This window comes from Dromiciops gliroides, chromosome 6 (genome assembly GCF_019393635.1).
Source record: "Dromiciops gliroides isolate mDroGli1 chromosome 6, mDroGli1.pri, whole genome shotgun sequence".
In the NCBI taxonomy this organism is placed as follows: domain Eukaryota; kingdom Metazoa; phylum Chordata; class Mammalia; order Microbiotheria; family Microbiotheriidae; genus Dromiciops; species Dromiciops gliroides.
Window position 1 is genome coordinate 116,627,562 of NC_057866.1, and position 26,846 is coordinate 116,654,407.

At 38.7% G+C, this 26,846-nt stretch overlaps 1 pseudogene; it reads left to right on the forward strand.

Annotated features, from left to right (window-relative positions):
• Positions 1-9,195: 9,195 nt before the first annotated feature.
• Positions 9,196-9,591, forward strand: LOC122732727 (annotated as a pseudogene).
• The last annotated feature ends 17,255 nt before the right edge of the window (positions 9,592-26,846 follow it).

Genomic DNA, 26,846 nt, shown 5'->3' on the forward strand with positions numbered 1-26,846 from the left:
GTGGAGAGGCAGTAAGAACTAGAGGGAAAAATTAAAAGAGCCCATGCATGTTTGAGCAACAGCAAAATGCTGTCGTCTACAGAAATGGAAAAATCTCAAAGAAAAGACAGAGAAGAGATAAAGAAATACAGATAAACATGCCATTCTGTCTTTGCAGAGAAAATAGAATAAATTCAACCTCAATTCCAAAATTACCAAAACCAGTTTCATTATAGTCAATGGGGAAATTGAATTGATATTTAACTTAATTAAATAATGCACATCAAGAGACAAAAACCCTTGTAACATCCTATTATAATAATTAACCCATTTTAACCTAGAAGGAAATATAACGGTCCCTGTTGTCCATGGGATTCTTCTCTCTTTGGCTTTAGGGAATTTATTTCAGATGCCCTTAATTAGGCACATCCTTACAATTTAGGCAGAGGTTCTGTTATCTGCCTGCCTTTATATTTATATTTATCTCTAGTAAACCCCTAGCTACTTTGTGGTTGAGGCAAAATTCAATTTACTGGAAACATTTGACTAATAAAATAGCTGATAATATGGTAACATTTGTGAAAGGTAGGCCCTGGGAATATAGGAAGTTTGGGAAAGAGCTACCTTTTTCTTGGGATTTCCTTTAACTCAGCCAAAGGAAGCATTTATAAATGTCCTAAGGAGCATGGCAAGTTTCCTCAGCCTCCCACTTGGGATTCTTTTGCAACATCATTCCAAGTCAAAGCACTTTTTTGCACTTCATGTGGTGTCATCTCACTTACTTTAAGTGGGGTGGGGGTTGAGTAAATCAGTCACTCCACTTAGACTACCACATAGTGAGGAAAATGATATTTGGTTTTTTACAGGCGTTGAGTATTAGGTGACAGTGGTGAGACTCAAGTGGAAGTATTTTGAAGGTAGTTGAAATAGGGGCCTGCAACTCAGAGCAGCGGAGTAGGGTTTTTGTTGTTTTGTTTTTTTTTTAATTTAGGCATTTGTAGTTTCCCAACTGCTTTTTCTAGGTGGCATATTTCATTTCAGAGGACTTAATGATTTTCTTTTTCTTCCTTTTTTGGGGGGGGCGGGGCAATGAGGGTTAAATGACTTGTCCAGGGTCACACAGCTAGTAAGTGTCAAGTGTCTGAGGCTGGATTTGAACTCAGGTCCTCCTGAATCCAGGGCCGGTGCTTTATCCACTGTGCTACATAGCTGCCCCGACTTAATGATTTTCAAGTTTGGAATGGTGAAGAATGGAATATACATACTACAGGGCAAGGAGAAGTTCTTATAAAATTTTCTACTGAAATTTGATTTCTGAAACCAGATAATTTCTGAAGCCATTTTTTTCCCCCTATGAAATGTAGCACTATGGAGAGAAATTATCTAGAGTAGGGGTGCATGCTACATAGATTATATTTCTCTAACAGATTTTAAGCTCATTGAGGTTAATTACTTTGTCATTTCTAACTTTTATTGAAGGATGATGCTTAGGAAAAGGCATAACCTATATTTGCCTCTCAGCGCCTTCAGTTTCAGAGATAAGGAAGGAACAGCAGTGACCTGCCATCTCTGGGAATGATGCTTAATGCCTCCCTGCAGTGGAATTGTACTAGCTGGCTCTGAGTTAGTTTGACTGACTAACTGACACAGTTGGTGGTGACTTTTTATGGGCTAGTCCAGTCCCTTTCATGCTATAAAACTAAATAGAATATCCTGATGTCGGTAGCCTTGGTTTTTCTTTGCATGGTTCAGCGCTGTTGATGGTTCTACCTCGGGGATACATAGACTTCTGAGATCATTGCTTAGAAAAACCAAGGTACCTCATCTTTGATTGCTGCATGCAGTTGTTTTCTTTGGTAAGCCATTTTCCCCACTGTTTGAAGTTGTTTTTCAAGAGCTTTTCCAGTCCAGGCTTCATTGTCTTAGCTCAGTCCTCTTAGACACATAGCAGTGGTACTTCAATAATCTGCTATCATTCATTACCCATAGGTAATGCCAAGCTTGGCAAACTGACTCCATTTTGGTTCCCCCTTGCTGAGAATTGGTTCTATCTGACCACTCGTTTCTTGGGCTACCATTCTCCTCCTCTTTCCACCACCTCTCCTCTCTTCCTTCCTCCTGCCCCACTCCTCCTCACCCTCTTCCTCCCCAACTCCTCCTCATTTTCTTCCTCCTCTTTCTCCCACTCCCCTTCCTCCCCCTCTTCCTCCTATGAGTTGCTTTGTGTTCCCTGGTATCCTAATAATGTCAGGAGAATGTGAAGTGGGTCCCCAACACACTGGGGGGAACCCTTGTAGCAAATTTATGGGAGGACATGGCTAAGCATTATAAAGGATGGGAAGGACTATATGGGTTGGGTCTACATCCTTGGAGGAAATAACCATTTGCCTCTAAAAAGTGTAGGTATAGCACATTTTAAAAAGTTTAATCTGTAGTATTAACATTTTAATCTATCATTTTCATAGGTCTAGACAATCAATAAAACAATAAATCAAGTCCCAATTTGTAGCATTTGCTGATTCGCAAGGTGTAAATTCTTTCACTAAAAAATTAACACTCAACTCTTAAGAGCCATCAGAGTTGGTTTCATCATCCCACTGTTTCCAAGTATCATAGTCTTAGTTTCTCCTGGTATTGTACCGGATTAGGGCATATCACACAAAACCTTTTGTTGTAGTTCTTGTAGGGAAGCTCCAAATGGATAATCCTTCATCTGTGTCTTCCAACTGGCACTACAGAGTGATAGATCTACTTACTGGCCAGGCAATTCCCAGATGGAGTCTTGACTTTAATAAATGGATGCCTATATAACAAAGGGAAGCGGCTCCAGGAGCTGCTATGTAGCCATAATGCTGCAGAGTTTTCTTGAAGCTTGATTACGATCTCTGGCATGGTACAGTTTCATTAATATTAGGAATTTCTTGGTCTATGACTTGGAAAGCTATTGGAAAACACAGAGTAGACCCCAAGGATTAAGGAAGAAAGCTGACAGAAGTTAAGCAGGCAGACTGGCTGGACATTCTAATTTAGAAGGATTGATGTTGATTAATTTATTTTGGGTGAGGGAGATCTGGTTTCTAAGCCAGACCACAAGCTGTTGCCAGTGTAGGCTCAGACAATGCCCCAACAGCTGCAAGAATATCATTCATTGTCTGGTTGGCTGACCCCAATATCAGATCCATCTTCTTGGGGCTCTCCTATACATACTGTGTCAGTCTGACACCAGCAGCTCATTTTTCTTACCCTTCAACATTACTGTAATTGTACGTGCCTGTCTAGATGCTTGTCTCTGCCTCCTAGCTACTGCCCAGAGTCTTTGCAGACACTGGAAACTATGGTGGCTTTCTGTTTTAGAAAGAAATAAAGAATTGGAAACTGCCACGCAGGCACATTAAAATGATGTAATTTAATATTTATGAAGTTTTACATTTTCAGAAAGGTAAGATGTTATTCAAGGAGAATGTTAATCATTAGATCTCCCCAAAATAAATGCCATAGTTAGATATTTCCTGAATTCCAGTCTGGTCTCTGTTCTTAACTGGCAAATATATGTGGTCTGTTCTTAACTCTCTCTCTCTCTCTCTCTCTCTCTCTCTCTCTCTCTCTCTCTCTCTCTCTCTCTCTCTCTCTCTCTCTCTCTCACACACACACACACACACACACATTCCAACTCCATTGTTTCATACAACAAAAGGCTTACCTAACATTGTCCTCCCACCTGACGTTGGGTGGAGACTCTGATTATAGCAATTAACTTTTCAAGGTAAAAAAAAAAAATCTATGGTATGATTGTTAAATATAGTTGAAAAGAAGTGAGGTCTCTTGGGAAATTTTCAAAGTGGGTCTCCAGCAAAGGTGAGGCAGAGTATTTATGAGGGTAGGTAATTGGTAATGTTTGACCGTGGGTAGAAATCAACTGTTTGTTCAGCTCAAGATGCTACTCTGTATCCTGGGGCAATTAATGAAATATTAAGTCTGCTTCTAAAGTAAGGAGCTTAACCTGGCATATGTGAACTTTTTTTTAATAGTTTGATAACTGTACTTTAATATAATTGGCTTTCTTTGATCACATGAGATATTTGCAAAGCACTTAGCACAATGCTGGCATATAGTAGACACTTAATAAATGCTTATTTTCTTCCCCTTTGGAAATCCTAGGCATTTTTTTCATATGTTTAAAAATCTTATTCTGAGAAAGGGTCCATAGGTTTCACCAGATTGTTAAAGGGGTCCACGATACACGAAAGGTTAAGAATCCTAGGTCTAAAAAGAAGAGAAAATCACATCTTGCCTTCCTATTGTAGTGGAAACCTTATGAGATCTGGAGTCAGAAGCGCTGAGTTCCAATCTTAGCTTTGATATTTGCCAGCTGTGTGGCACAGAGCACCCAACTTTACCTTTCTGAGTCTCATTTTTTCATATCTGTAAAATAAAGGGACTGGGGTAGATGAATTCCAAGGGTTCCTGTAACTCTGATTTTCTGCAGTCCAATAACTGAGTTAGCCAACAGTTCTAAAACTAAAATTTCTAAAGATATTCCATCCTTTCAATGGGATCTATGATGTCTTCAGCATAGGGAAATCTTTCCATCAATTCAGATTATCATCTATTTATGATTTTGTAAGCAGAACCCTAGGAAGTTGTTTAAGTAACATAGAGGTTAAATTCTTAACTAGAGTCACATAATTGCCATGTTTCAGACATGGGATTTGAACACAGGTCTTCCTGACTCCTTCTAATGCTTCTTACTCATGATATTATATTGGATATAACAATCATTTAAGATATCTGTATAATATAAATTTTTAAAGAAATTATAAAATAGGCATTTAGTCAGTGAAAGGCAGAAAGCCAGTTTGACATATACCACGTCTTATGATAGGAAAATAGTCATGTGAAAAAACTTTAGTTTATTCCTAGGCACTAGACAAAAGTACCTTAAGATAGGATGCAATTTTATGAAATGCCCCAAAGACTTCTTTTTACTTTTCAAATGCTATATATTCTTGATTATGTATAAGAAGTTACAATTTCCCCAGAGACTGATTGAAAATCATGAACATTGCTCCACGGCACCCCACGGTTACACAGCATTTTGTAGTTTGGATTTTCAGCTGCTTGATGTATGGGTTCATCAAGCCTTTTTCATTAAAAGAAACCATTGTATTTAACTCAATGCAGACTTTAACTTTCAGTTCACTGATGACTTACATTAAATATACCTTCGAAATATCAGTGGAGGCTTGGCAGGGATGGTGTGTGTGCACGCGCAAGCGCATGCAATTTTAGTAGACCCAAAGATAAGTTAGGAATGTCTTACAGCAGTGGTTCTCAACGTGTGACCCAAGACCCTTTAAGGGACTCCATGAGGTCACATAATTACATTTTGTAATACTAAGATGGCATTTGCCTATGAAAACACTCCTTCTTTATCCAAGTATATATCTGTGTGAGGCCAGATTTAATTTATATGCTTCAATAAAAAAACGACAACATTGCAACAGATTGAATGGAAAATAATATATGAGAATCTAGATGCCTACTATTAAATTAGATATTAAAGAGATTCGCACACATGTGAAATGATATCTCTCTTTTTGTTAATTTGGGGTTTTTTGGACATACAGACATTTTTCATAAAATTATCTTATTAGGGCAGCTAGGTGGCACAATGGATACAGCACTGGCCCTGGATTCAGAAGGACCTAAGTTCAAATCCGGCCTCAGACACTTGACACTTATTAGCTGTGTGACCCTGGGCAAATCACTTAACCCCAATTGCCTCACCAAAATAAACAAACAAACAAACAAATAAACGAATGAATGAAATTATCTTATTTAGATTAACAATATAACAGGTTTATTTTCAAATGAATTAATAGATATCTTAAAAGATTTATCAGTTTTAATTTCCAATATGTTAAATGTCTATAGATATAACCCACATTTAAAATGGTTGCTAGTATGTTCAAAAATTTTTCAGAATCTTAATGGGTCATGAGACCAAAAAGCTTGAGAACTACTGTCACATCAAGTATACCTTTTCAGAGGAGGAGTCTTCTACTTCTCAGGGATCATGGTCTTTACTTCTTTGTAGTATGAAATGCCAATTACATAAAAAAAACCCACCCAGAAAACAAAGCACTCCAGAAGCCTCTGTGATGTCGGGGAAGTTTTTAAGTCCGATGGCAGAACAAAAACAACAAAGTTTCCAGGCTGAAGCATATAGGTTTATTGAGAGAGGGTTAGTCCCCCAACAAAGCCAATAGGTTTATTGAGAGAGTTTTAGTCTCCCAATAAAGCTGGTCATCCAGGCGTTGGACCTGAAAGACCCAGAATTACAAAATCCATGGGTTTATATACCCTTCCAAAAGTTACACTTATAAAACATTTTATTAATCTTTATTAGTTGTGCTTCTAAAATTAGAACATATTCTTAGGAAATATGAGGAACTACCTAAATGACCATAAATGTCAGCATTATGATGACAATAGGGTGCATCATTGTCAGGCCACTGGTCAGCAGTGTGAACTCTTTTAAGAAAAGTATGTCACTCGTGGTTACTAAAATATAGCATTGCTGACTACTATATCTTGTGATATTACTTAATGCTTGACATTAGAAAGTTAGACAGAAGAAAGACTTAACCTTTTGACCTTATGTAATAGTAACAAAATAATATCTAAATATAATAAATCACAATTTTTAGTTAATATATTGATTATTATCTTAATCAAATCACTTATAACTATGGTGAATCTCTTATAACTAAGGGATGGGGAAAATCTCACAGTGAAAAAGAAGCAGGAAGAGTAGGTAGAGTTATTGGATATAGTTAAATCCCAAATTCAGTCCATTCTTCTTTAGTCAAGTTTATGAATTTGAACAGAGAAAAATACAATTTTTGATTAAAATGCAACATCCCTATGAGGAAACACTGGTTTCCATGATGTAATATTATTCACTATTCAACCGACATTTTTGAATGCCTACTATGTGCAAAGCACTGGTCACACAAAGGCCAAAAGATAAGCAAATAGAATGAAATTCAAAGTAGTTTTGGGAAAGACTGCCACTAACTGAGCTGAGCCTTCAAGGAAACTAGGGATTCTGAGAAGTAGAAGTGAGGAAGAAAATGATAGACATGAAAAACAGCCAAATGAGTGCAAAGACATGGATCTTTTTATTAGATGGAATGTAGTCAGAAAGACCTAAGTTTGAATCCTGCTTCAGACACTTAGTAGGTGTGTGTGACCCTGGTCAAATCACTTAACCCGTGTTTGCCATAGTTTCTTCAAATGTAAGATGAGGAAAATAATAGCATCTACCTCCCAAAGTTGTTGTAAGGATCATATGAGATAACATTTAAAGTGCTTTGCAAAATTAAAAATTCTATATAGAATTAAGCTGTTTTATTATTATTATTATTACAAATTATTAACTAAGTCTGTCAATGAAGTTTGCTGTCAGACTGAAGCCAAGCAAAGGCATCTGGATATTATTCTAGAGGCAAAAAAGAAATCACTAAAGACTTTTAATCTTGTAGGGGCCAAATTTAATATGGGGAGAGTTAATTGGGTGGCTCGCCGTAATATTGGAGTTCAGAAAATAATGAGGGATCTCTAGGCCCAAAGCTTCCTCCTCTCCAAACTGACTTTTAAAGTTATTTCTCCCAGGCCAATAAGAAAGTTGCTTAACAGACTCTTTTCCACAAAAAAAATCATGTTTTATTAATGGGAATAAAATATACAGCAAAGGTGAAATTAATAAAGTCAAGGACAAGGGAATAGAGAAAAAGAAAAATGGATGAGCTACTAACTCTAGCAAAGGCCTATACAATCGCCAAACTCACTTCCAGCTTAGCTAATTTAAAGAGCCAGATAGTTTTATTAATTCACCACCTGGGGTCCATCGTTTCAATAGGAAGCAGCTGTGCAGCCAGCGCTGCCAGGAAAACCAACTGGCAAGGCCCACTGACAGGAAATCCCCTCTCTAGTTCACTCCCCAGAAGCTCACCGACAGGAAAGAAGAGCTCCCCTCATCAAGCATTCCTTTTTCTACCTTTACTCCCCCTCCCCCAAAAGGGAGGTCCTTCCCACTGGATGGGGGAGTGGTTCCCCTGCTGACATCAGCAGCATACTTCACTCAGGACAGGACAGGTGTGGCCCACACCCAATCATCCCTATCCATTTTCCCAGACAGTACTAGGTCATTCAGGTTGGACCCCTAGGCGTCTGCCCAATTCCATTCTTTTAGCACAATCTGTAGAGGGACACAGTCATCCTTGTGTTCTAAGATTATTTTGGTAGCTCGCTGGAGATTGGATCCCATAGTGTGAGAGATATAAAGCAGAGAAAACAATGAAGAAGGTGGGTCAGTCATCTGCGAGAGAGGGAGTGAATGATTCTGATTTGAATGTGGACCAGGAAAATGGAGAGAAGAGAACAGCTGTGAGAGATATTGTTTAGGTGGCAATTGAATATGAGGGGAAAAGTAAAAAGTTGAGGATGACTTCATTTTGAAGCTAGGTAGCTTCAACAGAATTAGGCGGTACCCTCAACAGAATTAGAAAGCAGGGAATGTTGACTGTGAAAGATAATTTCTATTTTTAAAAATTTATTATTATTATTTTATTGCAGGGCAATGAGGGTTAAGTGACTTGTCTAGGGTCACACAGCTAGTAAGTGTCAAGTGTCTGAGGCCAGATTCCAACTCAGGTCCTCCTGAATTCAGGGCCGGTACTTTATCCACTGCACCACCTAGCTGCCCCTGAATTAAAATCTGATATCAGGCTTTTATTATCTGTGTGATCCTGGGCAATTCACTTAATCCTTGTATGTCTCAGTTTCCTATAAAGTGAGCTGGAGAAGGAAATAGCAAACCACTCCAGTATCTTTGCCAAGAAAACCCTTTGCCAAGAAAACTCAGGTCACGAAGAGTCAGACATGACCCAAGGACCTTCTTCAACTCCAGAAGGGCTTTCTCTAGCCTAATCCAGCCCAGCCCTGCCACCTTCCCAGTGGCCTCCCAACATTGGTGACATTGCTTGTAAACTCATAGAAATCTTATTTGAGTTTTTCTCTCTACTCCATGGGGTGGAGTCTCTGTGCTAGAGTCCAAAGTCTCTCCCCAGGTCTCTCTCTTAAGAATGAACTTGCTCTTTCTGGTCTCCATTTTTGCTGTGGATGCAGGACTAGCGTGTCTGTGTCATCACCATGTAGCTATTTGTCTACGTGCAGGCTCTGCACACCCTCAAGGTGACTTGACAGGAGATCGTCGCCCAGATCAAGGCCCATGTGGAATCCCTAGAAGGCATCACCCCCGAGGATGAAGTTCTGCTTCTAGGTGGCTCCCCACTGGAGGATGAAGTCGTCTTGGGGCAGTGCGGATTGAAGCTGCTATCCACTCTGAAAGTGGCTGACCGAATGCTAGGAGGTAAAGTCCATGGCTCTCTGGCCCGAGCTGGAAAAGTGAGGGGTCAGACTCCCAAGGTGGCCAAGCAGGAGAAGAAGAAGACTGGGCAGGGCAAGAGGAGGATGCAATACAACAGATGCTTTGTCAACATAATGCCCACCTTTGGCAAGAAGAAGGGCCCCAATGCCAACTCCTAAGCCCCTGGTAGTTTCTGTATGGCCCCAGTAAAGCCATTCTGACTCTAAAAAAAAGAATGCTCCAGAAACCAGCATTCCTAGTTACTGTGCTGTTATAGCTATAAGAGTTCAAAAGACAGAAAAAAATCACTAGAAAGCTATGGGGGGTCAAAGCTTTTTGAAGACATTTGAATTTTAGTTATGTGGAGCTTCTGTGCATGTAGAAGCAGTGGTAGAAGAAGAGCATTCTTGATCTTGGTTGGGATCAGATTGTGGAGGACCTTGAGGGTGATGACAGTCATTGAGATGACCACATGTCTCCACAGTGGCCACTTGAATCAGAATAATTCTTCGCTGAGAAGAATTTTCCTTTTAATAATGGAAGGTAGGACTGATGATACTAGAAAACTTCTCCTCTTCCCATATCCTTAGTGGACACACAGAGAATGGATTTTATGGTATAGAAAGTATCCTATTTAGTGTTAAAATATCCCTTTTAAAATGCCAACTGTTCCAGATAGTTTGAGGCTATTTTGATGAGGGCGTATTCATGTTCAGATCTCAGCCTGGTTGCTGTGTCTGTCTGTGCTTCCATGGATGTGGTGCTTGAAGGGAAGAACAAAGGAATCGGAATGGTTTGTGTATTGTTTGAATGGGGAAAGTCAGACAATGGAGTGACAAGGAGAAGGGGAAAAAGACATCTCTGCCAGGATGCCAGGTCCTTCTGAAAAGAAAGGCGTGCCACCCTGATACCTTAAATAGTGTGTTTGTGATAGATATAAGCATCTCACGCCATTAGCCATTATCCTCCTGGTTATCCTTCATTTATTGATGATATCAGCTCATTTCTATAGCACTTTTAGATTTATAAAAGGCTTTTCCAATGGCAATCCTGTGAGACAGCAAACATCAATAGTATTATCTCTTTTATAGATAAAGAAACTGAGGGGGTAGGGGATGGGAAGGAAGAGGAGGGCCTGCAGATGTTCCTGAGCTACATGGTAGAGTTTTCCCTAGATTGTCCCAGAACTCACATATTCAATTTTCAGTTCAAAAATGTGCAGTGCCAGGTGTGGTAGCACACACTTGTAATCTCTGATCTGAGGGGCTGAGGCCAATAGATTGCTTGAACCTGGGAGTTCTGAGAGCTAAAGCTGATTATGCATCTTCCCTTATTCCTCAGTCCCACACCAATATGAGGAGCTACCTCTCCCATCTCCAACCCCTCCATGCCTACAGTTGGGGCTTCTGTGCTAATTAGTAGTGGGGTCAGGCCAATGAGGTGAGTGGCCACTGCACTTCTAGCCGGGAAGAGATAGAGAGAACCAGTCTCAAAAAACCCCCCCAACTTACTTTTTTTTGTGGTTTTTTTTTTTTTGTGTGTTTTTTTTTTTTTTTTAGGATACTGCAGGGATCTATATGTATGCATCCTGCTTTTTTTTTTTTTTTTTTTTTTTGCGGGGCAATGGGGGTTAAGTGACTTGCCCAGGGTCACACAGCTAGTAAGTGTCAAATGTCTGAGGCCGGATTTGAACTCAGGTACTCCTGAATCCAGGGCCGGTGCTTTATCCACTGCGCCACCTAGCCGCCCCCATCCTGCTTTTTTAATGCAGAAAAAAAACCACTTTTTCCTTCTTGACAAAAATGGAGAGTGTGATAGGACTTTTAGGATTTCAAGTATATACCTCCGTGGCAGGGGAACAGTAACAAAAGATAGTACCTGTGTAATATACACCAGGGCTTTTTAAACTTTTTCCATTCACAACCCCTTTTTTGCCCATGCAATTTTTACGTGACCCCAGGTCTATATAGGTATATAAAATAGGTATACATAACTTTTTACTGTTGCCAAATATGTGACCTCATATGGAGTCACAACCCATAGTTCAAGAAGCTTTGATACACACTTTACTATTAACGCTTAAAACTGCATTACTTTTGGGAGTTATCCTGTATATGTACTGTCCTCTGACCTCCCCAGTAAGCTTCCTACTAACTTCTTAATTACTCCTACTGCCCATTTGTTTTCTTCAATGGATGTCATTGACTGATTTTTAGTTATACTCAAATTAATCTATGGCAAATGTTATTTGTCCTTAAATACCTCATTGACAACCTAGGCAGTCAAAAGTCCATTTAGCCAGATGGTCTCAGTGTACAAAACCCTCCAATGAGGTTTGGTCCTTCTGAGAGTTGTACTCATTCACTGGGGTTGGAGTGGGATAACATTTAGCTGCTTCCTGCTGTGGGGAGCTCAATGTTCCCCTGTGATATGGAAGAGCCCCCCCCCCCAGTATAATTTATAGTCTGGAAGAGTTGACAGCACACTAAGCATTATCAGGGAGATGTTTTCTAGCCCTCAAGGGCACTGGAGAAAATTCAACTGCATTTTAAATTTATTTATCTCTTCTATGTTATTTCCATGCAAGACTACTGAAAAAAAAAAGCATCTTCATGTGCTTTTGCAATCCAAAATATAAAATCCCCATAGGAAAGGGCAGACCCCTGGGAGTTATAAACAGACCTGTCTTCTCCCTCCCCCAACAAGCTCCACCCCCCACACTTTATTTTCCCTCTCCCAGCCGATTTTAACCTTCCTGCCAAAGACAGCTGATCATCCAGTCCCTTGTTACCTTGGTAACTCACTGATAGGATAATAGAGTTAGAATGTCCCCATGCTCCTTCCTGATACTCTAACACTAGATCAAATAAGAAAAAAATTAAAAAGAAATTGTTGAGCCAGCTAGGTGGCACAGTGGATAGAGCACTGGCCCTGGATTCAGAAGGACCTGAGTTCAAATCCGGCCTCAGACACTTAACACTTACTAGCTGTGTGACCCTGGGCAAGTCACTTAACCCTAATTGCCTCACCCCAAAAAAAGAAGAAGAAGAAGAAGAAGAAGAAAATTGTTAATAGTGTATCTAAATGGTAGGATGCAGTGATTTCCAACTTAAGTTGTCATGTAGATAGAAGAGGATGCACTGGATTTAGAGTCTGTGGACTTGGGTCCAAACGCTCATTTTGACACCCCCCCCCCATAGGCTGAAGCAAGTTGCTTATCTTCTGAACTTCATTTTCTTTAGCTACAAAATGAGGGGATTCTACCACTACAGTCCCTTCTGATGCTAAATCTATGATTCCATGGTCCTACATACATATTAACTCTTAGAGGATTTTCTGCTGAAGAATGGGGAATTAAATTTAATCATAGTTATGACCACAGAAATGGGACAATAGCTTGTTTTTCAGGGTTAGAAACTTTTTCATCCTTATTCTGTAGTGAGTTCATATAGCACATTTCATAAGATCATAGATTTAGAGATCTATTCTCATGTCTTCATTTTAGAAATTAGAAAGGGGCCAGTACAGCATGATGGAAATAGACTAAGACTTGGTTGTACAGTTGTTTTTCCAGTCATACCCAACTCTTCATGACCCTATTTGGCATTTCCTTGGGAGAGATATTGGAGTGATTTGCCATTTCCTTCTCTAGCTCATTTTATAGATGAGGAAACTGAGGCAAAGAGGGTTAAGTGACTTGCCCAGGGTCATACAGCTAGTAAAGTGTCTGAGGTCAGATTCCAAATCATGAAGATGAGTCTTCCTCACTCCAGTCCTGATACTCTATCCACTGAGCCACCTAGCTGCCCATATAAGAATAAGAGGATCTGTATTTAAATCCCATCTCTGCCACTAAATCCTTTTCTGATTTCAGGCAGATCATTTAATCTCCTTGGGATTCCGTTTTCTCATCTACAGCATTAGAAGGTTAGAGATTATGGCTTCTGAGGTGACTTTCATTATACCTTCAGAAGATCTATGAAATCTGGTCCCAGAGTGCTTAAATAAGTTGCCCAAAGCTATATAGGTAATAAGTGGCAAGGAGGGAAATTGAACTCAAGTCCTCTGACTCCAAATTAGAGCACCGACTTTTCATTTAAACAGAGCTGAAAATACTTTAAGGTCTTTCTATCTTTCCTATCAACATGCCAGCTATATGAAATGTAAACAGCGGGAGCTCCTTTTGTCAGCACACAACACCCAATTTGAATCTTGTTTCAGATCAGCAAAATTGGCTTCAGTTTCCTACAATGACATTTTTGTTCCTATTTCTCAATTTCTCTCTGTTATTGTTTCCATTATTATAGCTGGCAAAATCTCAAGAATAAATATCAGGGTTGGTTTTTTTTTTTGGTAAAGTAGAACACTACTCAGGTTTTTGTTGTTGTTTGTTTGTTTTGTTTTTATCCCCGTCTGAGCAATAAGCAGAACTACTAATGGAAAAATCAACATTTTACAAGCCTGACTTCAAGTATTATATGGAATTTATGGAGAAGAAAGATTATCCAGTCATCTTGAGACATAATTAATTTTCCTTCATGTTAGATCATGCTTGGCAATCCATTTTCATTCTCGGACCCACTTCTGAGTCTAATATTCCATTATAAAATCAAGAGAAAGGAGGAGACAGGGAAGGTATGTCCTCTATCAAACAGTAGTTAGTTGGAGGATGATGTTGTAGCTTGTCAGTGGAGATGAAGCAGCATAATCTTTGGGAAACTTGTCATAGATTGTCAGAATGAAAATGAAATGATTGAATGAAAAAAAAACCATTTGCTAAGCATCAAGCATTGTGCTAAAATGTTAGAGAAGCAATACTAAATTGAGGAGAACTTGCCTTCAAGGAACTTATCCTCTAAAAGGGGGAGACAAACACATATGTTGAATCATGACCAGGCAGTGTTTTTTTGGCTTTGTAAGTCACAAGAATGGTGAATTGAGTCACAGGGAAATTGAATAACATTGTCCTTTCTAAGAGCAATAACTATATCCATTTAACCATAGTTCTAGAGCTGGGAAGTGGCTACTTGCGGTATTTTGCCCCCTTGACTAGAGAGCTCTTAAGTTTAGCTACGATATTCCAGGGAGTCTTCATTTTGGGGTTTCTCTCAGGAGATGATCAGTGGATTCATTCAATTTCTACTTTTTCCTCTAGTTCTAAAATAGCAGGATAGTTTTCTTTTATGATTTCTTAAAATATGATGTCCAGGATTTTTTTAAATTCATGGCTTTTAGGTAGTCCAATGATTGTTAAATTATTTCTCCTCAATTTATTTTCCAGGGCAGTTGTTTGTTCTATAAAACACTGTGTTTTCCTTGTTTTTCAATCTTTTAATTTTGTTTCTTCATGTCTCTTGAGATAATTAGCTTCCATTTGGCCAATTTTCCTTTTTAAAGAGTAATTTTCTTCACTAAGGTTTTGTTCCTCCTTTTCCAATACATTGTCTTCACATTTTTCTTCCCTAGTTCTTACTTCTTTTTCCATTTCTCCCTTTAATGTTATCATTTCATCTTAAAATTCATTTTTAGCTTTTTTGTTTTTTCCAAACTCTTGCTTTAGCTCTTCTAGGAATTCTTGTTGTTGGACTAGTCTTCAAGCTGCATTTTGCTTTGAGGTTTTGCTTGTAGAATTTTTTTCCAACTCATTCTTTTCTATGTTTGCATCTTAGTCTTTCTTGTCATAACAATGGCTTTTTTTTTTTTAGGGAGGCAATTGGGGTTAAGTGACTTGCCCAGGGTCACACAGCTAGTAAGTATTAAGAGTCTGAGGCCGGATTTGAACTCAGGTACTCCTGACTCCAGGGTCGGTGCTCTATCCACTGCGCTACCTAGCTGCCCCAACAATGGCTTTTTAATACTTTTTTTTTTAAGTGAGGCAATTGGGGTTAAGTGATTGCCCAGGGTCTCATAGCTAGTAAGTGTTAAGTGTCTGAGGCCGGATTTGAACTCAGGTACTCCTGACTCCAGGGCCAGTGCTCTATCCACTGAGCCACATAGCTGCCCCATAACAATGGCTTTTTATTGTTGGGTTATTTATTTAATCATTCTTACTGCTTGCTTCTTGACTTTGTGTTTTGTTAGTGCTGGGTTCTGCACACTTTTAGGAGAAGATGCATGGTCAGAGCTTTTTTCCTCTTATATCCTTCTGCTGCTTTCAGAGCTCCTACTGGGGGCCTATATGCTTTCAGTGCACCTAAAGTAATTTATAGAGAAGCCTATTCACTGCCCTTTTGGTCTACATTCTGTGGGTTGCTGAACATGGTTTGGGTCTATTGGCTGGTAAATTTGTTGGGAATTTTAGTAGACTGCTAATAGCATCAGTCACTATTACCTCACTGGGAGGTTTTGAAGGTACAGAATGCTCTACTTTGGTCTGGAATACTCTGTTCTGCTCCAGGAATCAGCACCACATAACAATTATCTGTTTTCCAGAAATTGTTCCTTGCTCAGTATATATAGTTAGGGCCAAATTCCACAAATGTTTGCATTCACCCTGGATCTGCGGCTTAGACATGAATGGTATATGACAGTACTGCAATGTGGTACCTTTTTTTTAGACCTAGTACTTATTTAGGGATCATTTGGAATCTCTTTCTGCCTTGGTACTTCATTCAGTGGTGTCCCATCTAGCTTTCTCTCAGTCTCTGGATGTTTGAATGTTCCCTGTAGGCTCCTGCTCTAACCTGGTCTCCAGTGGTCTACAGACCTCTCTTTCCATCTCTGTAAGTCAGACAGCATTGGAAAAAGGACTTTCTATGACTTCTTTTTGGCTTTTCCAATCAGAATTTAGTCTGGTGCATTCTCTTGATCTTTGTCAAGGAGATGGGAGGGAGTGGCAAACTAGATTCTAATGCTTTCTCTCTGCCATCTTGGCTCTGCCTCCCACTATATCTCCAATAATTAGTTATCTAGATCCTCTGTCTGAAAACTTAAAAATAATGATGATTCCTGAAGCAGCAGTGCCCTTTACACTGCAATGAGCTTAGTCAGGAGGTGAATTCTGTCTCTGTTATATATTCACTCATTTGTCTTAATTTTATCTCCTGGGGCCGAGCATAATTAGTCTAATGCCTGTTTGATATGATAGCCCTTCAAATACTTGAAGACAGAAATCATACTTATCCTGTGTTCTCTTTATGAGACATCACAAGTTCTTTCAATCTATCCAAATAGGGAATGGACATTTAGATTCTTTATTCAACTTAACGGTTTTACTTAGATGAGTAGTAACTGACTACCTCCCTCTGGATGAAGCATGTATTTTAGAGATCCCTTTGAATAGCAAAATCCTCCAAAATTTCACTGTTCCTGTGGCAGTAGATGGAAAAATCCTCAGAGAACAATCTATAATGTGCTAACAAGACAAATCAGTGGTCATGGACTATACACACATATATATGTATATACATATACACATACATACATATACATACATGTACATATGTATATGTGTAAGTTTCCTTGTGTTAATGTATATACACATAATTTTACACAAACCAGTAAAGGCTATCAGGAGTACCTTCATGTATTGTCAATTATTACCTCCTCTCCATCTGGAAAGGTTTCTAAGTTGTTAATTTATGTTCTCTTCAGGACCTAGAATACAGAAAGCCAGATAATGTGGTTTTTTAATATAAACCAATTTCTAATATATTTTTAACATGTGCTTTTAATGAGATCATTGGAATAAAATGATACTTATATCTTCTAGTTTGACCAATGGACACAGGGAATTAATTTTTGAAAGGAAAAAATCTTAGCAGTTAAAGTATCAATAATCTAACAATGAATGGACTTAATGGAACTAATGTTTGACTTGCCTTTTATTTCTGAAATCAGTCTAATTCTGACTGAACTTCAGAGATAAATTCTGGACTTATTTTACCTCGACTGGGTTTACTTTGTTCATCAGTGACTCTCAAAAGTCCATACTGAGCCCATTTCATTCATTTCACTGAAAACTTTGAGAAAATTTATTTAGATTTTAGGGTCCTCTTTTGTGTTAGGTAATTTTATGGATAGTCTTGGGGGTCCTGAACAACCTGAACAGAAATCTAAGGAAGCCCCTGATGGATTTGTGATACTAATTCAGTCTCCTGAGGACCCATAGTGACTGGAAAAGACTGGGACTGATATTTAGAGACTACTGTCAACTGGAGTAATCCCTATGGCCTCTGCCACATTCTTCTGGTCCATGTTCAAACTATAAAAATTAGCTTTCAAAGAGGCTATAGTAAAGGTAATTAGTTCAACTTATTGTAGTATTTTTTTTTTGCCTCCAACAAAATTCTGTAGAATGAATAAAGAACTATTAGAAACTTGTAATGTTTTCTCTAGTTGCTTAGCCCCAAAATGACCCCTTTGTCAGAGATAACATTTGTAAGTCTGTCTTTTAAAATTTCCCCTTATTCTTTTCCTATAAGAAATTCTCTCTTTAAATCCAGAATTGTCATGAATAAATAATGAATTTGAATATAGGGAACTTCATTGTGTATATTTTCATGTTGCCTTGTATATAATAGGAATTTTAAACATTTACTAAATTTGGGTTGAATAAGACTGAATATTCTATGAACCTTGAAGTTTCACAGGTTATTTCTATTCTTTTGCTTCGAATTGGTATCAAATTGCTTTTTTTATCACCACAATACTGTTGAAAAATCCTGTTTTTCTCTCCATCAAGTAGGAGGCCTTAAGAATAGCCTTTGGGGAGTGATTAATGGTTTATTCCTACACTGGTGACAAGTGTTGTTAGAAAAAAAAAGACAATTGCATTGCCAAGTACTGGAATGAAGCTGCTACTTTACTTGCACTGATCAATTTTTAGTGTTTCTGAGAATAAAAAATAAGAGGATAAAAGTGATATCCAGAAAGTAGTAACAGTAGGAACACAGGGCATGCATTTACTATGAATGGTTTCAGTCAATATTACTTCAAATGCCAAAACTCAGCTAAACTCACTTGACTTGCACTTGTTTCATGATTATCTGCAGCATAGCATTTATGCCATATTATGTATGCTTTTGTCAATAAAAGAATATTTCTCATTTGCTGTTATATTTGTCATAGAAAAAAGAAATTACACTCCTAAATGGAAAGACCACCTAATCTCAAAACAAAATAGCCAACTTGAGTTCTCTTTGTGGCAAGATTTATTCTCTTTGATTCTTTTGGAAATTAGTTGTGAACATTTCTCATCTTTGAATTCATCACTATGCAATATTTTATAAATGTCCGTGTATATGCATAGCAATGTGCTGTATGCTTTATAGCAAAATCCATATCCTCTAGGAGTTTAGAAAGTAAGACAATCTCTTTTGCTGTCTCTTCCATGACATACTCACTAATTGTAGATGTTTCCCAAGCTTCTCTCTTGGGCCTGCTTTTATTTTTTTTCTCTATTCTCATTCACTTGATGATCTCATTTGCTCCATTGGACTTAATTATCTCAATGCAGATTATTCCTATATTTCTTTTCTTTTCTTTTTTTTTTTTGGTGAGGTAATTTGGGTTAAGTGACTTGCCCAGGGTCACACAGCTAGTAAGTGTTAAGTGTCTGAGGCCAGATTTGAACTCAGGTACTCCTGACGCCAGGGCCGGTGCTCTATCTACTGCGACACCTAGCTACCCCCATTTCTATATTTCTATAGCTAGAGAAACCCATTTAGGGTTTTCTTGGCAAAGATATTGCCATTTCTTTCTCCTGTTCATTTTATAATTGAGGAACTGAGACACACAGGGTTAAGTGGCTTGCCAAGGTTACACAGCTATAGTAAGTGTCCGAGGCCAGATTTAAACTCAGGAAGATGACTCTTTCTGAATTGAAGCCTGTTGCTCTATCCACTGTGCCACCTAGCCACCCAAGTCTTGAATTATCACCTGTCTATTGTACCTTTCTAACTTCATGTCCTTGAAGGCCTCTCAAATTCATGTTTAAGTCACAACTCATTATTTCCACCCCCACCCACTCACTTCTCTTCAGAATTTCCTTATTACTATTGAGGGTACCACCCACACACATATAATACATGTTATAACACATATATAATATAAATATATCTTATATATTTATAATACTGAATCTACATAGTGGTTTGTGTATTGTTTGTCTCTTCCATTAGAATCTGAGCTCCTTGAAGATAGGAACCCATACTTTACCATTTTTTGTGTTCCAGTGCTTAGCACAGCACCACATGTAGGATAAGCATTTAATAAATGCTTTCTGACCATTGACTGACAGAATGCCATATGAAGTTTCCTTCTCATGAGAACATGACAAAAGAAGTAATAGGAAGTTTGCCATGGGCACATTTTGGAGATTAGAGTAACAATGAAAAGATTAGACTACATAGCAACTATAGGGAGTTTGGGGAGAATTAGGATGATTGTTGTTGTTCATCCTTTGTTCTTGATGAGAACCAATGATATCAGGAAGGTAGTCTTGACTTGCAAGTGAATTGGATTTGAATGAAGCAGGGCTGTGCTAAGTCACCAGCCTCACTCTTTCCCCCAGGGTCATTTGAGTCCAGTGGCAAGATATAGATCAGGATGACTGGAGACAGTGTTGTTGTTTGTCCTTCATTCTTGTTTTTTGTCTTTCATTCTTGAAGAGGACCATGACATTGAGGTGATGTCATTATTTACACTGAATTGGATTTAAGTGAGGGAGGGCTGTATAAGGTCACCAACCTTATGCTCTCCTCCAGAGCCATCAGGGTCCAGTGGAAAGATCTCTCTCTCTCTCTCTCATATATATATATATATCAGGTCTATTGGAGATGGCCCTGGATGTTTAAGGCAATTGGGGGTTAATTGACTTGCCCAGGGTCACACAAGTAGTAATTATCTGAGGTAAGATTTGAACTCAGATCTTCTTTACTCCAGGGCACTGTGCCACCTAGTTGTCCCTGGAGATGTTACTGTAGGTACAAAAGAAGGAATATCATTGCTAGAACATTTCTCATTTGTATCTTTCCTATGGAATTAATATATACTGCCTTCTAATGTAATTACTTGTGTTCACATCTTTTCTCCCCAATTTCATCGTAAACTCTTGTGGGCCAGGACTATATTTTATACTTCTTTTATACTTGATTTTACCTTGCACAGAGTGCTGAACATCAAATATGCTCAAAAATACTTCTTATATTTATATATGAGTCAATGTGGTATACCACATATAGAGTCACAGAAAGGAATGATTTAGTTTCATTTAAACCTGAAAATATGTATCTAATGAGCCTATAGATCATTAGGAAACAGAATTAGTAAACCTCTGTTAGTTCATGAGAATTTGTCTTTTTGGATAATGTAAAACAAATTTCCAGCATACATTTCTCTGGATTTACTGACACGGCTAGTTTTCAGCATAAAAGAGGACCAGGTAAATTGGGAACACATAGGGTTCAGATCTTGCTTCTATCACATATTAGCTGTGTGACTATGGACAAATAATTTAACTTGTCAGTTCCCCCAGTGAGCTAATACTATAAATGAGCTGCTCTTTTACATTGATAGAGTTTCTTATATAGATGAAATTGCAATACTCTCACCTCCAAAATAATTTTTTTCAAAATTTTAATTTCCCTTGAAATAGGATTCTCCTATTGGTTTCATTCCTTAATGGAAAAGCCCCCATTTTTGCAACTCAAAGTATTATTTGAGCATTTTGAGTCTTGGTCTACAGCCCTTTCTTTGAAATTCACTCTTTAAAAATATTTGGAGCTTGTAATCATGTTTCCCTTTAGTCATTTCTTAGTCAGACTAGACTTAGCTATTTTCATCTTTCCTCTCTCATGATGTACCCACCGCTCTAATCATTTTGTTTTTGTTCCTCTCTGTATGTTTCCTGCAATTTGTCTAAATTTACTTAGTGGTTAGAGGTGAAGAGAAGAGATTTCGGTGTTGTAGCCTCGAAAATAGCATGATTACCATTAATATACATAAAACCCTCTACTGGCTGTCCAAGGTTGGTGTGTGTGTGTGTGTGTGTGTGTGTGTGTGTGTGTGTGTGTGTGTGTTTTAGTATAGAGGAGATTTAGTTTCTGTCCTCATAGACTTGCTAATTTATGGGGGAAGTTTTTCATTTCTCCTGACAGAGGATTTTTTGGCTCAAAAGGGGCCTTGAAATGTAATAGAATGACCCACCTATTCTTTTGGTGAAAATGATCTCTTATGGTCACTGCTGAATACCAGAGGACCATAGATCTAGAGTTGAAAGGGATCTCAGAGATCAACTAATCCATCTCCTCCATTTTACAGATGAGGAAACTGATTGCCATAGAGATTAAGGGATTTGCCCAAGGTCATATGGTATCAGAGAGAAAGGGAGAGGTGGGACTTGAGCCTGGGGCCTCTATCTCTACATCCAGTGCCTATCTCCCTGCATCAGGCTGGTATTTCCTTCACTAATTCCTCACTGTGACATAGGTGTAACCTTAGTGTCTGCAAGTCTGTCCTCCTGAGGGGGCAGTTTTGGGGCCTGGCTGGAAGAGTTCCATTTTGGTAGAACCTGAGAGCTGGCACTCCATTGGAATAAACTATGTGTCTGTTGTTAGAAGATGAGCCTGGATGATTTTGAAAATGTTCCTCAGCAAGTGGACCTCAACAATTTTGATTGTTTTCTTAGTCACAGCAATTCTCAGAGATTATGTATGAATCATACAGGGGTCCCAAACTGTGAAGTTAGAGGGATCTAGGGACTGCAGTGGGGACCTGGAGTCAGGAAGATTCATCTTTTTGAGTTCAGATCCAACCTTAGTAGCTGTGTGACCCTGGGCGAGTCACTTTACCCTGTTAGCCTCAGTTTCCTCATCTGTCAAATGAGTCAGAGAAGAAAATGGCCAACCACTTTAATATTGTCACCAAGAAAACCCCAAATAGGGTCAAGAAGAGTCAGACACGACCGAAGTAACAGAAGAACCACCACAAATTTAGGTACTGTTAAACTATAGACAGGATTCTGGAAAGGCATTAAGCAATTCATTCAAGAAACGTTTACTGAAGGTGCAAGGTGGAGGATATGTAGGCCATGAATGTGAAAATCTCCTATAACTTTAAAACTATTGTGTTAAGCCTAGATTGCTTGCATTTATATAGGACTTTAACGTGTGCAAAAAACTTCCACATATGATCTCATTTGATCCTTTTGAGAGGTGGGTACTGTTGTTCTTCCCATTTTGCAGATTAGGAATGTAAAGCTGAGAGAGGTTAAATGAATTGCTCAGGGTCACACAGATAGTAACTTTCTGAGGCAGTATTTAAATCCAGCCCATCCTAGCTTCAAATCCAGCACTCTATCCATTATCAATCAATCAATCAATCAATTGATCAACATTTATTAAGGGCATCCTATGTGTCAGACACCTCGCTAGGTGCTGGGGATACAAAAAAAGGCAAAAGATTGTCTCTGGCCTCAAGGAACTCACAGTCTAATGGGAAGGAGAGGCAGCATGTGAACAAAGACCTATATATGTACACATATGCATATATACATGTATGTATGTATATGTTAATACAGTCATATATTAAGCTATGTACAGAATAAATATGAAAAATGACAGAGGCAAAACACTGCTATTGAGAGGCATATGATACTTAGCGACTCTGAGATCACTGCAATATTCAATTAAGAATCAAAAGGGGACGAATCCAGAAATAGGAACTCAGTAGGGAAAAAAATTCATTAATACTGTGCCAAAGAATTCTCCCTGGGATATATAACGCTTCTCTCCCTTCACTTCATGGTCCCCTCCCTGAAGACACATCAAGGATGAAGCACAAATGAGAACCTGAGGGTACCAGAATGTGTTGATAACCTTAACTATGAAAGACTTATTATTCACTGGACTCAGGGCACATTAGTCCTCTTCTCTCAGCCAATGAATGAGAAAGGAGAATCTCTTTTTAGTCCAAACTTTTGGCTCCAGATCTGAAATAGAGGAGTCTCTTTGTAACCTTAGGGGGAAGCTGAAGTGATGAAGATCTACTCCAAAGGGAAGATGGAGCCTTTCATCAGTGCCACAGGCTACTAGTGAAACTAGACCCAGATACTACTGCAACTCAGAATAGTAGGTGAAAAAAAGCTAAAATTTATAGAAAGTTAGAATCATCCACAAGGGCAAGCTACATTTAGAGAGACCCAGGGGAGAGCAAGCTGTGATGTGTTGCTGGGGGAGCACTGGGGCAAAGGTCACCAGAATTTTTAGCTTTTCCTAGCCAGAAAATTGTTGCTATTTTTACAGAATAGAGGAGTGTGGGGTGTCAAGGGTGGTTATAACAGTTTCTTCATATGATGTAAGTGAAATTGTTTTCCACTTGACAAAGCAGAGTCATAGGAAGATTTATTTAATGAGAGGGGTATGACAAAACCTAAGATCTAATATAGATTTGTGCCCATAAGTTAGACAACCTAAGACATTCAGAAAAACAAAACAAAACAAAATAGTAGAGTCAAGTCAAATAATCAGAGTTTGGTTTAGAGAAGTACCAAATGGAAGAGTTCAAAAGGTAGACCTGATTTTAGCCCAGTACTCTGTATTTTCTACAATAACCCTGCTGAGAGGAAAAGCTTCATAATTATTCTTGAGTGAACTAACTGAAGGAATCTTCATGGTAATCAGATGAGAGCGCTGATAGAAGAAAGTTGAAAAGAATTTGAGAGCCCCTCTCTTTGGAGTGGATGGAAAGACTTGCTACTAACTAAGACAGCAGTAAGTTGGAAGACTGTAACAAATGACCCTGAAGTAGTGCCTCATATAAGGCACTGTAGAAGAGAGGCTTATTAACCACAGCACTCCCCAATGGAAAATGGAGGCGGTTGAAAGAGTTGTTTGACAGAACCATAACCTTTCCTTTAGGGAAGAGCCTTGTTCTTCCTTGTGTGCCTTGGTCATGTGTTATTACCTATATATACCTCTTCATACAGGTCCCTGGACACATGTTTTATGTCTGTATGTCCCACATAAGATTCTTGCCTTTTAGCCATAGCTTCCCATTGGACAGGAAATTAGGCAACCCTAAAGATAAATGGATTGCCTAAGACTTGATAGAGCAGAGAAATGATGCGTGCTAAGGATCAGCAGAAATGTAGCTGAGATGGAATTCTTGGTAGAAAAGAGTGATGATCCACCCCAGACAGGAATCAGATCTAACAGAACATACTGACTTCAGCTTTGTGATGTTGGAGGTGTGAATTACTTTTCTTATGTACCTTAATCATGTATGACTTATGTGTAACTCCTCATATGGGTATCCTGGAAATGTGTTTCATGTTGGTATGTTCCAATATGATTCTTACCTTTGAAAGCCTATCTTTTTAGACTTTATTCCCCTTCCCATAACTACAAATGAGTGACACCAGCCTCCTTGTTATTCTTCACTGAAGACACTCCATCTTCTGATTTTTTTTTTTCTGTTTGTCCCACAAACCTGGTATGTTCTCCTCCCTTACCTCTGTCTTCTGGTTTCCCCAGCTGAGAATTTCTCAGCTAATATTCTACCATCTGCAAGAAGCCTTTCCTGTTATTCCTTAATATTAGTGTCTTTCCTCTGAAATTACCAACAAGTTATTCTGTAAATATCTTGTTTGTATGTAGTTGTTTACATTTAAGCTCCATCATTAGAGTTCCTTGAGGAAAGGGGCTATTTTAAAAAATTTTCTTTATAACCCCAGCACAGTGTCTGGCATGTAATAAGCACTTACTAAGTACTTGTTGATTTGTTCAAATATATAGATCTATTCTTCCTAATGAATTGCTCATTAGTAAATTAGACCTATTTCTCAAGCATAATTTGCTGTGAAATGAGGTATATGTACACTCATTAGGAGGGTGGGCTCAAGGCTTATGAGAGATTGTTCTGTTGTTATTTTATTACATTTGTTTATCATGAAATGCCTTATATTTGGACTTAGTCTTCCAGATGATGAACAAAAGTAGATGCATTGGTGGGTCCTCATTAACTATGTTTTGAAGAAGATTATGACCCCCAAGGTACCCAGAAATGGGGTAACACTGTCATCCTTTTTTTTTTTTTTGCGGGGCAATGGCAAGTGACTTGCCCAGGGTCACACAGCTAGTAAGTGTCAAGTGTCTGAGGCTGGATTTGAACTCAGGTCCTCCTGAATCCAGGGCCGGTGCTTTATCCACTGTGCCACCTAGCTGCCCCACATTGGCATACTTTTGAACAATCAAGCATGTCAGGGGGAAGCAGGATAGTGGAGTTAGATTTTCAGTTGTTGTTTAGAGCTAAAAACAAGACTAGAAGAAGGATGCAAGACTTAATTTTTTGAATAATGAAGGAGAAGGAATTTTCGGAGTCCTTGTGAGAAAATACCTTGCTTGTTTGAGTAAGCCAGGGACTGGAATAGGGAAATTTCAGAGGGACTGAATGGGGGTTCAGAATTACCTGGGACGACAGAGGGCTACCTTGGTGATGGTGAGTAGGGAGGGATCATACACAGAAGCAGAACTAGGTAGAAAGCAGGTTCTGGTAAAGATTGAGAATCTCATCAAACCTGAAAGCACTGTCAAATCAAATTACCTTGGCTTAGACATCTCAATAGGTTTGTCTAGCATCTGTTACTTCAAAGACGATATTATCCAAATGGCTCAAAAACACAAAATGGCTGGTGGACTGAGGACCAATGGAACACTAGGGAACCTAAGAGGCAAAGGATCAAAGATAATTGGATTTGGGCACTTTTCACCTTGGGCTAATTTCTTTCTAGTATATCTCCAGTGGAAGTGAGAGTTTCTGGGGACATGGTATCCCATTGTTGATTCTCCAGTAGTAGATGTAGCACTGAGCTTGAAGTCAGAAAGACCTGAGTTCAAATCTTGCCTAAGATACTTACTATCTGTGTGACTGTGAGCAAATGACGTAATCTTTCTCAGCCTCAGTTTCCTCATCTGTGAGATGAGAAGGCTGGACTTGACCCCCTGAAAACTTTTCTAGCTATAAATCTATGATCTTATATTTTTTCAGATTACCATGAATTTCTTCCCCAGATGGACTCCATACTATCATTTATTTACATTGTGCTACTATTTATGTCACTGAGTTTAATTTACTTGGCCTGGTGTTTATGCACTTTTATTCTCCTGTAGTTGTTATTACTTTTTTCTTCAGTTAATTAGGGTCTATGGTTATATTTTATTTACATGCCAATTGTTTTTAGTAGGATAGATATTTTCCCATCCCATTCCTTTCTTTTCCAAATTGAGGTATGTGTTTTTTTTTTTCAAATTATTAGTAGTAAGTAAATGTTTCAAGGGAAAAGTGTCCAGTATGTTAGGTTCTTTGGATTTATTTCCAGATGAGCTAACTTCTGGCCTTTGGGTACAGACTCAGAGCAGGGAGAGGGGAAAATGAGGATCTTCTATGTGGAGGTTTGCTCACCAGATGTTCCCCAAAGTGCTGATGGCATAGAGAA